The sequence below is a fragment of the Podarcis bocagei genome, assembly GCF_964188305.1.
Source record: "Podarcis bocagei genome assembly, chromosome: 15".
NCBI classification, from domain to species: domain Eukaryota; kingdom Metazoa; phylum Chordata; class Lepidosauria; order Squamata; family Lacertidae; genus Podarcis; species Podarcis bocagei.
In genome coordinates, this window is record NC_138141.1 from 39,242,455 (window position 1) to 39,252,129 (window position 9,675).

General features: G+C 46.9%; 1 protein-coding gene and 1 long non-coding RNA gene across 3 annotated transcripts in view; one reads left to right on the forward strand and one right to left on the reverse strand.

Annotated features, from left to right (window-relative positions):
- CUEDC1 (CUE domain containing 1) overlaps positions 1-1,636 on the reverse strand; it is a 57,380-nt gene extending 55,744 nt beyond the window's left edge. The window contains exon 1 of one of the 2 annotated variants that reach the window (XM_081173133.1): positions 1,419-1,636. The gene's annotated coding sequence lies outside the window, so the exon portion shown is untranslated. Of the gene's footprint in view, positions 1-1,206; positions 1,357-1,418 lie in introns of those variants that run through there. The other variant, XM_081173132.1, reaches the window with a different exon arrangement.
- On the forward strand, positions 24-6,965 carry LOC308574915. The gene is made up of 3 exons (XR_014002626.1): positions 24-940; positions 5,400-5,502; positions 6,202-6,965. It is a non-coding gene; the product is annotated as an uncharacterized lncRNA (long non-coding RNA).
- The last annotated feature ends 2,710 nt before the right edge of the window (positions 6,966-9,675 follow it).

Below are 9,675 nucleotides of genomic sequence, written 5' to 3' on the forward strand. Positions count from 1 at the left end.
TTCTTTTAATTGCTTTTTTTAAACTGCTGCACTCTTCAAAGGTGTTTGCTTTGCTTTTTTATACATGGATGCTTATTTCAATGTTTCAGTTGAATTGTTTTATTGTGCATTCTTATTTACACGCCATTATGTTATTTCGTAATTGGTTTTATACTTGTAAATTGATTAAAAGGTGTGTTTGGCAATTAAGCAGTATATATATTCATTCATGAGAATACTGCGGATTATTGCTACTATGATGCTGAACTTGGAAGAAATTTGAGAGAGAAAGTGAAACAAATGTGCAACTATTGTGGAATGGAGGTGGGAAAGTAGATTATTTGGGAGAGGGGCTGTGAGAAGAGGAGAGAGAAATAGCAGAAATACAATTCCAGGACCAGTTCCTCCTAAATAATGAGCGTTGGGGAAAGAGAGGAGGCCCCAAACCTCTCCAAAGCAGCCTTCCAGCGCCTCATTATGCAAACAAGAAGTAAACTTTGAAAGGTAGGTGTCAAAACAACAACAAATCAACTCCCAACTCTTCCTTGATTCCCATCTCACATCAGCCATGCTTGCCAGCTTCCCTCTCTCTCTGCCCCCTCCCAAAGCAAAGCTCATTTTGCTTAAAAACACACCCATACACACCCCTTTTTGCCCCTTTACACCGGGCTAGACGCTCTTATCTGCGCCCTCCAAACCACACGCCCCTCGCAGTTGAAATAAGGGGGTGGCGGCAAAAGGAGGTGGGGAACATGACCGCCTGGAGGAGAAGGAAGAAGCGCAGGGACACCAGCCAACCCACCCGCCTCCAATCCGCCAGGTCCTTCTAGGAGCGAGGAACCGAAAGCAGAGTCGAGAACGCGCCTCGTTAGAGGAGAGGGCCCTCCGACGGCGCAAAGGGAGAGGGAGGCGAGAGGCACCGCGGGCTCCAAAACAGGCCGCTATGGAGGGGAGACGCGGGGTAGGTGGGTGGGCTGGAAAGTCAGCTGCTACAGCTTTCGGAAACCCGGGTAGGAACGGCCGCCGCGTTTCGGGGGTGGGGTTCCCAACCCCCTTTATTTCCCTTTTCCCGCGGGGAGGGTCTCTAAGCGAACGCTCGGCGCGCGCAAAAAGGAAAGCGGCGGAAAGTAGCCACAATTCCGTCCCCGGCGTTCCGAAAGGCTCCTCGGCGTTCCAAAGGGGCCCCTCCCCCGCCCCGCTCCCCACCCCCAACGTTCCAAAGCTTACCCGCGCCACTCGAGGAGGGCTCGGAAGGGAGACGCGCGACACCGCTGGGCTGCCGGGGAAAGAAGCAGGATAGGGCTAGCCGAAGATATGGGTAGGGAGAGCGCGCTGGGTGTTGCAAGGATCCTCCTGCCGCCGCCGCCGCCGACCCCTCCCCTGTAGGAGAAGAGCTACGCCCGCTTCTCCCTCCCCGCTCGCTCCCCCGGTCTACCTACGTTAGTTCCCTCGCAGTTGTTCCTCCTCCGTATCCAAGACCTTGGAGAGGGGGGCAGGTTGGTCGCTCCTTTTAATGTATGCTGGTGTGGCCGCTCGCTGGATCGCCTCTCCCTCCCCGATGGTCACACCGATCCATTGCAAACACAGGAGGGCAACGTAACGGCGGGCGAAGCTGCCTTTCTCTCTGCCTCCCTTAGCCCCCCCACCTTTTCCCCTCCCCGAGCCTAGCGGCCGGTTGTTTGAAACGCAGCTGTGTAACACACCCCTCCTCCCCGTAGGAAGGCCGCCTCGCCACAAGTGGCACAGATTTGAGGAGGAAAGCGGGGGGGGGGGGGGAGAGACCGAGGGTGTCGAGAACACGGCGGGGGGGGGGAGAGAAAGAGGAGGGGCTCACAAAGGACAAGAGCAGCTCCCAAATTTGAACGGGAGTTTGCTTTCCCCCTAATTTCCCTTGCTATTGGGGTTCTTCAGACCCAAGACGTGGTGGCCCCGGTACGTCACGCGCGGGTCCACATGGCATGAGGACCCGCGCAGCACATTATATCAAATTGCGACTCCTCAGTATTGCGCTCCCGGGCTAAGAGACAAGCTCAACAAGTATACGACCAATATAACAACAACAACAACAACAACGTTTCAGACAGTGCTGCAAGTAACTGGTAGGTGGGCAAAACTCAGTGTTACTCTGCGTAAACCCATTAAAATTAATAGACCCAAGTGACTCGTGTTCATTATTTTCAGTAGAGTGATCTAGCAAACTGGCATTGGCTACAACCCATAATCCAACATTTTGAAAAAAATAAAAAAACTCATTTCCCATGTGTTTTTACTAACAAGCAACATTAAAATACTGAGACCTCCCCCGAGGTAGCAACTGGTTTAAGCTGCTGCCACGGAGTCAGGCCCTTAGTGCACGCAGCTCAGTATTGTCTACTGCACTGACTGGCAGTGGTTTCCCAGGGTTTCAGGGAAGGGACATTAACAGCCTGACCTGGAGAGGCTGGGGATTGAACCTGGGACCTTTTGCAAGCAAAGCAGATGCTCCACCTCTGAGAGATGGCCCTCCCAATCAGATGTCTGGTCCACCTAACCCTCCTAGTGGGCCAGGGCACACTTGTTGGCTTAGAAGACTAAGGCAGTAACATTAAATGCAGTAATGAGGTCCCTGTTGATTCAGGGGGAGGACAAAACTGTGCCCAGTGTGTTGCGGGACATCTTCAGGAGAAGAAAAGGCTAAGGAGTAAACCCTCCAGGAGTAAATCTGGAATGGAGTCCCTAAGACGGTTGGGTGGTGCCTTGTCCTCCTGCTTCTGGCAACTCCTGGTCCTAAATGACTTTCTCTGCTTTCCTTTGGACCACATCAGCAAGGCCAAGAGAGGTCTCTTGTTATCTGGGCAGCCCAGGACCTCCATACACTCTGTCCAGGCTTGCACCCCAGAGAGGTCACTTTGGTGCTGCAAATGCAGAAGACGACACCAGTTGGAGCCTCTAGACCAGGCACTCAAGGGTAGCCCCATTGCACTGCAATAATGGAGTCTTGAGGCTATCAGTGCTCAGCCTGGATAGTTCAGTTGGTTAGAGCATGGTGCTGATGACGCCAAGGTTGCAGGTTCGATCCCCGTAGGGGACAGGTGCATATTCCTGCATTGCAGCCGATTGAACTTAGATGATCTGCTGGGTCCCTTCCTGATTCTATGAATCACCGTGGCCTCAACTATCCTTGTCCAAGAATGGCCATAATTGATACACCAGCTGTGGTAGGTGAAAGGCAATCCTAGCCACTGGGCCTCTAGTGACAAAAATTCAGGAGAACACCCAGACTCGGGAACCTCCAATCTATAGCGCTTCAGTCTTCCCAGGGTTCAGGATCAGTTTACTGGGCCCCATCCAGTCTGCCACTGTGCCCAGACCATGGTCCAGATCAGTGTTTCCCAAACTTGGGTCTCCAGCTGCTTTTGAACTACGGTCCCCATCATCCCTGGCCACTGGTTCTGCTAGCTGGGGTGACAGGAATTGTAGTCCAAAAAATCTGGACACCCAAGTTTGTGAGACACTGGTCCAGATGGTGCACAGCCTCTCCTGACAGATGTTCTGGAGAAGCAGAGCTGTGGATCACCAGAACAGTGATGACACTTCCCCCAAACTCCAGTCTGCCTCCTGTAGAGACAGGTGCTTTCCCCCTTCTCCAAAACAACCAGTCCACAGATCATAATGAGCATGACAAAACCAGAGAAGACGAGCATTGCCAGCTCAGGCTGATGGAAATTGTAGTCCAAAGCATCTGCAGGGCTTCAGGTCCAACATACCCACCTTTCAGATAACGTGTGATAGGTGTGATTTTTAAGGACATAAGAAGCTGTCTTATACCAAGCTAAAAAGATCAACTATCTGGTCCTGTATAAGGCAATCTCATGCAAACTAGGATTGATGAGTCAGGCCTAGTCAGTCTCGCCTTCCTCCCATTCATCACAAGGTACCCAACCATTCTAGACGGGCAAAGCCCTACTTGTGTCACCTGGGCTGGCATTTTTAGCATCCATTAGCACACTTTGCAAGGTAGCATCCATAAATAGAGCACCATCTCATCTGCCCCAAAGAAACAAACAAAAAAACTCAGTTACTATCCTTTATTAACACATATTAAACCTCAGGTTCCTCTCAAGTGCTTTGCAATCTGAACTGTGGGGAGGGGGTTGCCCCAAGTTCAGTCTACCCTCAGCCAGCACCCCACCTAGCTAAATACGCCATTGGGGGTGAGGCCAAGCTTTTGGAAGGTTGCAGCACCCGCTGTGGTTGCAGAGACTGATACGGGAGAGACATGTTTTGTTGCAGCTGGGGCAGATGAAGGCATCCAGTTGTGCTGCTGCAGATGCACCAGGGCGTTTCCCCTCTCTGCCTTCCTCCCAGCAGTCATTTCTCCTCTGCTCACGACCTGACTGCCTATCTCCAGGCACTGTGGTTGCCTGCAAGGGATTCCCAGATGGCAGAGTTGGTGTTGCTAGCTGCCACATCATGTGCCAGCTGCAGACATCTTTGTAACACGGTTGGTCTGCCAACTGGCCTGGTGCTGAAAGCCAGCTCCCCATAGACCACGTCCTTGGGGATCCTGCCATCTTCCATAGTGTGGACATGACGAAGCCAGCATAGACAAAGCTGAGACACTAAAACCAGTCAAGGGGGTGGCACTGGTTGTCAGCTTCCTCCTCCTCCTCTGGGTTTATTTGTGTCCTTCAATTACATTCAGTGTGGTGTAGTGGTTAAGAGCAATAGACTTGTAATCTGGTGAACTGGGTTCACTTCCCCGCTCCTCCACATGCAGCTGCTGGGTGACCTTGGGCTAGTCACACTTTTCTGAAGTCTCTCAGCCCCACTCACCTCACAGACTGTTGTGGGGGAGAAAGGGAAAGGAGAATGTTAGCCGCTTTGAGACTCCTTCGGGTAGTGATAAAGCGGGATATCAAATCCAAACTCTTCTTCTTCTTCTTCATGCTTCTTGCTTGTCTGGAGAGAGATGTACATGTATGTAGCTAGGCTGTAGCCTACTGTGCAAGGGCAACAATCACACCTGGTCCATCAGGGCAAATTGGGGGACTGTTCCGCCAAGTTCAGCGTGCCCTCAGCCAGACCTCACCTGCCTACCTGCTGCAAACCAGTCAAGGGGGTGGCAGTGCCAACTTCTCCCCAGTAGCAGTGTTGCCTTTGGAGAACTCGGCAGGGAGAGTGGAGGCAAAATTCATTGGCTCCAACTCTACCCGCCGTTGGCTCTGACTCCACCTACTGTTGGCCTCCCTGCATTCCAGCCCACCTGTCCCAGTGGGCCACACTCACCATTGGTTTGTGCCCATTAGGGAAATTGGGCTGAAATCTCCACCCCCACCCTGTACTAGGGATTAAGCAGGATTGCACTGCTAGACAAATAAATCGGACCAAATAAAAAAATAAAAAACAAGTGCCTGTTACTGTATTTATATCGTCTGCAGGATCAACACAACTTTAATGATGGGGGGAAATGGAGCTGAAGTCTGGAACCGAAATAAAGAGCTATTACTCATCTTTAGGATATGACTGTCAAATGCCCAAAAGGTAGTTCCTTTGTTTTTCTTTTTAAAGAACAGTTATTCCTATGAATCATGGTTAGCCTGTGGCCAGCTATAATTACTCAAATGTTCACTCACCCAGTGATCCATCCTCTGGAGTGCTGTGCATGTCATTTTCTGTCTGACATGCAGAATATTCCACGTTTTGCATTTGTGGATTTTTGTCTGGCTTTCAAGCCATTTTATTATAAATGGGAGGAGGGCAAAGTGCACTTTTACAATCAGGCAGGGTTTTTTTGTTTTTTAAAAAAACCAACACTGCTATTTGCCTAGCGCCAATGACTTTTTATCATTTCAAGCTGGCTTTGAAGTACAGCCAGCAAATGATTGCTAAAATATTAATCATCCAGTCTTGTTTCAAAGCGTAGGTCAGAGAGAAGGCATGGAGCTTGATAGAACTGTAGTAAAGTGAATTGACAACACAGCTTACAATACAAAACCCAGAATTTAAAAAAAAACTAGACATCAACAGGACTATTGACAAGAGTTTTAGATCAGATGAGCCGGGCCTGAAACAAAACATTGCACTGTATCCTCATCCCCTAACAGAAGTGCTCGTGTTCAGACTGTCAGCCAGCCAGCCGCTCCATACTTGAGACTCTTATGTATTTGGGAAAGTTTATTGCTTGTCTGTCCTGTTTGCCTCCTATGTGCTCTGACACCACTCAATCTATCACCAACTCAGAACAAGGGTTCCTGAGGAGGCAGGGGCAAGCTTTGCTGATGTTTGGATGCCAAGACCATTTTGAATCAAGATGGACCAAAACATGACTTTGGCAAAACTTCGTAACATTGGCTTGCCGGGTCCAAACTCACGTATTACACTATCCATTTATAAATCACAATATATTTTTGCTTTTCAAAGAATTGCCTGCCAGCATCAGGCACTCCCCACTTGTGTACTATATATTTTGGAAAGCCATTTGTTCTTTGGTCTGTCCACTTTGTGGGTCCCAATGCTGGTTATCATCGCTAAACTCAGCAGGAGAGTTCCCGAGGTCGTGGCGGCAGTCGATACTGGTATGGCAGACACCATTTTGAATCAAGATGGAAGACTGAACTGTCACTATTGGGTGACTTCACTCATTTTTGGCAATAGGCTTGTCCACCTATCACTGTATCACCACCAAACTCAACATGAGTGTCCCCGAAGTGGAGGCAGCGCTCTTCGTCCAAGTTTACATGCAGGGTGCCATTTTGAATAAACATGGCACACCAGAACATGACTTTGGTGTGACTTCACCCAATTTGGTGTGACAGGCCCAAACTGCAGTGAGAAAGAGTTTGCCTTAGCTTTGGGTCGACTAGCTTCAAGTATTACAGCCGAAAGCTTGGTAAAATTGTTCATGGAGTTTGTTTGCTAAAAGCAAAGAATTTTTAAAAATTAATTTTTATACACTGTTTGGTATTTCTAATATAAAGCAATTAATAAAGTCTGTAAATAATAAATCTTGAGTAAGCAGATTCCTGTTTCAGAGGAACACCCACTTTTCACTCCAATCCTGCTGGCACTCAACTGCTAAGTTATACATCTCTATGACAGCCAACTGCATCCAGTCTTGACACAAAATATTTATTATTTTCTTGAGCTTTCACACATTTCAGTAAATGCTGCTTAAAAAATAAACTTATCAACCAACCAGTATTTTAATTAAGCCTACAGGCATCAGGTCTTTGCATAGACTTAATATTAAAAAAAATGAGCCTCCCAGATTAAATTTAAGGTGGCTGTAATTACCTACAATCCCCAAAATGGCCTGGGTCCAGCTTATGAAAGAGATTTCCTCCACCCCTACATTTCCCCCAAACAACAGTAACCCAAGGAAGTCACGACTACAAGACCACAAACATTTCAAAATGCTCCTCTGGTGAATGAGGTTGGCAGTCAGAGTCACATCCATATCATACATACAGTGGTACCTCGGTTTAAGAACAGTCTGGTTTTAAGAACAATTTAGTTTACGAACTCCACAAAACCGGAAATATTGTCTTGGTTTGAGAACTTTACCTTGGTCTAAGAACAGAATCCAAACAGTGGAAGGGCACCGGCGGCGAGAGGCCTCATTAGGGAAAGCGCTCCTCCGTTTAAGAACGGTTTTGGTTTAAGGATGGACTTCCGGAATGGATTAAGTCCGTAAACTGAAGTACCACTGTATTTAAAGGACACTTGTACCATTAAGTCACAGCTTCTCCAAAAGAACTGGTTAAGGGTGCCGATGGTACGGTAGCTGTGAAACCCTGACTTCCTTCACAGATACAATTCCCAGAATGGTTTATCCATTTGTCTTCTCAGGGAACTCTGGAAATTCTAACTCTTAAGGGTAATAGGGGTTTCCTAGCAACTATCAGCACCTTTACCTAACCACATGCCAGGGTACTTTGGGGGGAAACTACGACTGTTTAAAGTGACATGAGTGCTTTAAATGGGTGGTGTGGATGTGTGCCAGCTCGATTTAATGTAGGTGTGGGAAGCCAAACAGAGGAAGCAATGGAATGGGAAGGAAGCCCTCTGCAAGAGATCAGTTCAGACTTCTGGAAAGAGCTCTGACCCTCTCCTGACAGCCAGCTGGACAGAAGAAATATTATTATTTTAAAAAACCTTGCCTCACCCAACCTGCAATTTCCAACCATCTGTTGTAGTACTGCTGTTTGGAGCAACAGGAAACAGGAACTGTCTCTGGGTGGCCCACTTTATTATTATTATTATTATTATTAATTAATTAATACACCACCACTCATATGTGGATCACAAGGTGGTTTACAATAAAAAAAACACCTGAAACAGTGGCAGTAGAACTTACCTGCTGAGGATGCTTCCTGCTTTCTAGGTGGATGAATCACTACTTTGAGCTTGCAAAACACAGGCAGTGAACTTTAACAGTTACATACACACAAACTATTTGGGATGCATTAAGTTTGTAGGAGCACGGTGCTGCAGAATTCCATACGTAATTCATCCATTAAAACCAACACATCAACCTGGTTGGTCCTTATATACAACCTTCTATATGTATTCATTACCTACAATGTGTAAGAAAGGCTCTTGACAAGACCATTGACCAGCAACACCTACACAAGTGTTGTTACTGGGTGATCGCCAACTCTGGAGCCCTCCCCCTTTCTACATCTATGTATGTATGGGGTGTTATGTTTAAGCAAACTGCAAGCAGCTGTGGTTTGATTCACCACTTTACCAAATCACATATCCAGACAATGGATTGGGTGCAAAGAACTGTGAGTGAAGGAGGATAAAATGGATTGGTAACATTCCATGAATTATCGTGCAAGAGCTAACAGAGAATGACTTATCTCCTCTGCACAGAGCCACAATACATCAGGAGTACAGTAATAACATACGTTGATGCAAGGAAACTTGTGGCTGGGTGGGGGAGTTCATGAAAAGAGCTTGTGTAGAGTCTTTCATTCTTCTGTAAAACAGGAAACAGTTCTTCCAGGGCAGGGAGGCATTCCCACTAATGGAAGAGGGTTTTTTGATGGTTTTGCCCCAATCAATGGTTACCTCTTCTGTATAGAACAGGCAAGACATACAGATCAAAATCTTCAAATGAGCACATATGCATCCCTGGAACAATACACTTTTGCAAGTGATTGCAAGGTTTGCAAGCTGCCTCATGCACTGATCTTGACAAAAATAGAAAAAGGAACAGTGCATAAATACAAATACTGTACGGCAATGCACACATAACTACGACGTCTCTACATTTCTGTTTATTGAGACAAACTAATTAAAAGGCACAAACATGGGGCATATGTTTACATGACATTATAACAAACATATACATTAAAAGTGTAGGAATGTGTTCTCTTTCTGCTACACAGGAAGTTCCTAAGCTTTTATATATACAAAAGTTGTACAATTTGATGTCCTAAGGTACAAAAGATCATTTATAAAATTATTTTACACTAAGTTCTATTATTCCCCCCCTTTTTTTTACTATGTAGTCCAAGCCCCTAGAATTGTTTTCACATAATCTGGGCATCCGTCTCTTGACCCCAGACGTATGCCTCAAAAGTACGGAATATGTTGCTTTTACACCGACACGATGGGTATTAACACAAAAAAAAAACACCAGTGGGCTTGACCCTCACAGGCTTGCCTGCATCCCATTAAAATCAAAGTATTGATAGTCACTTTGTC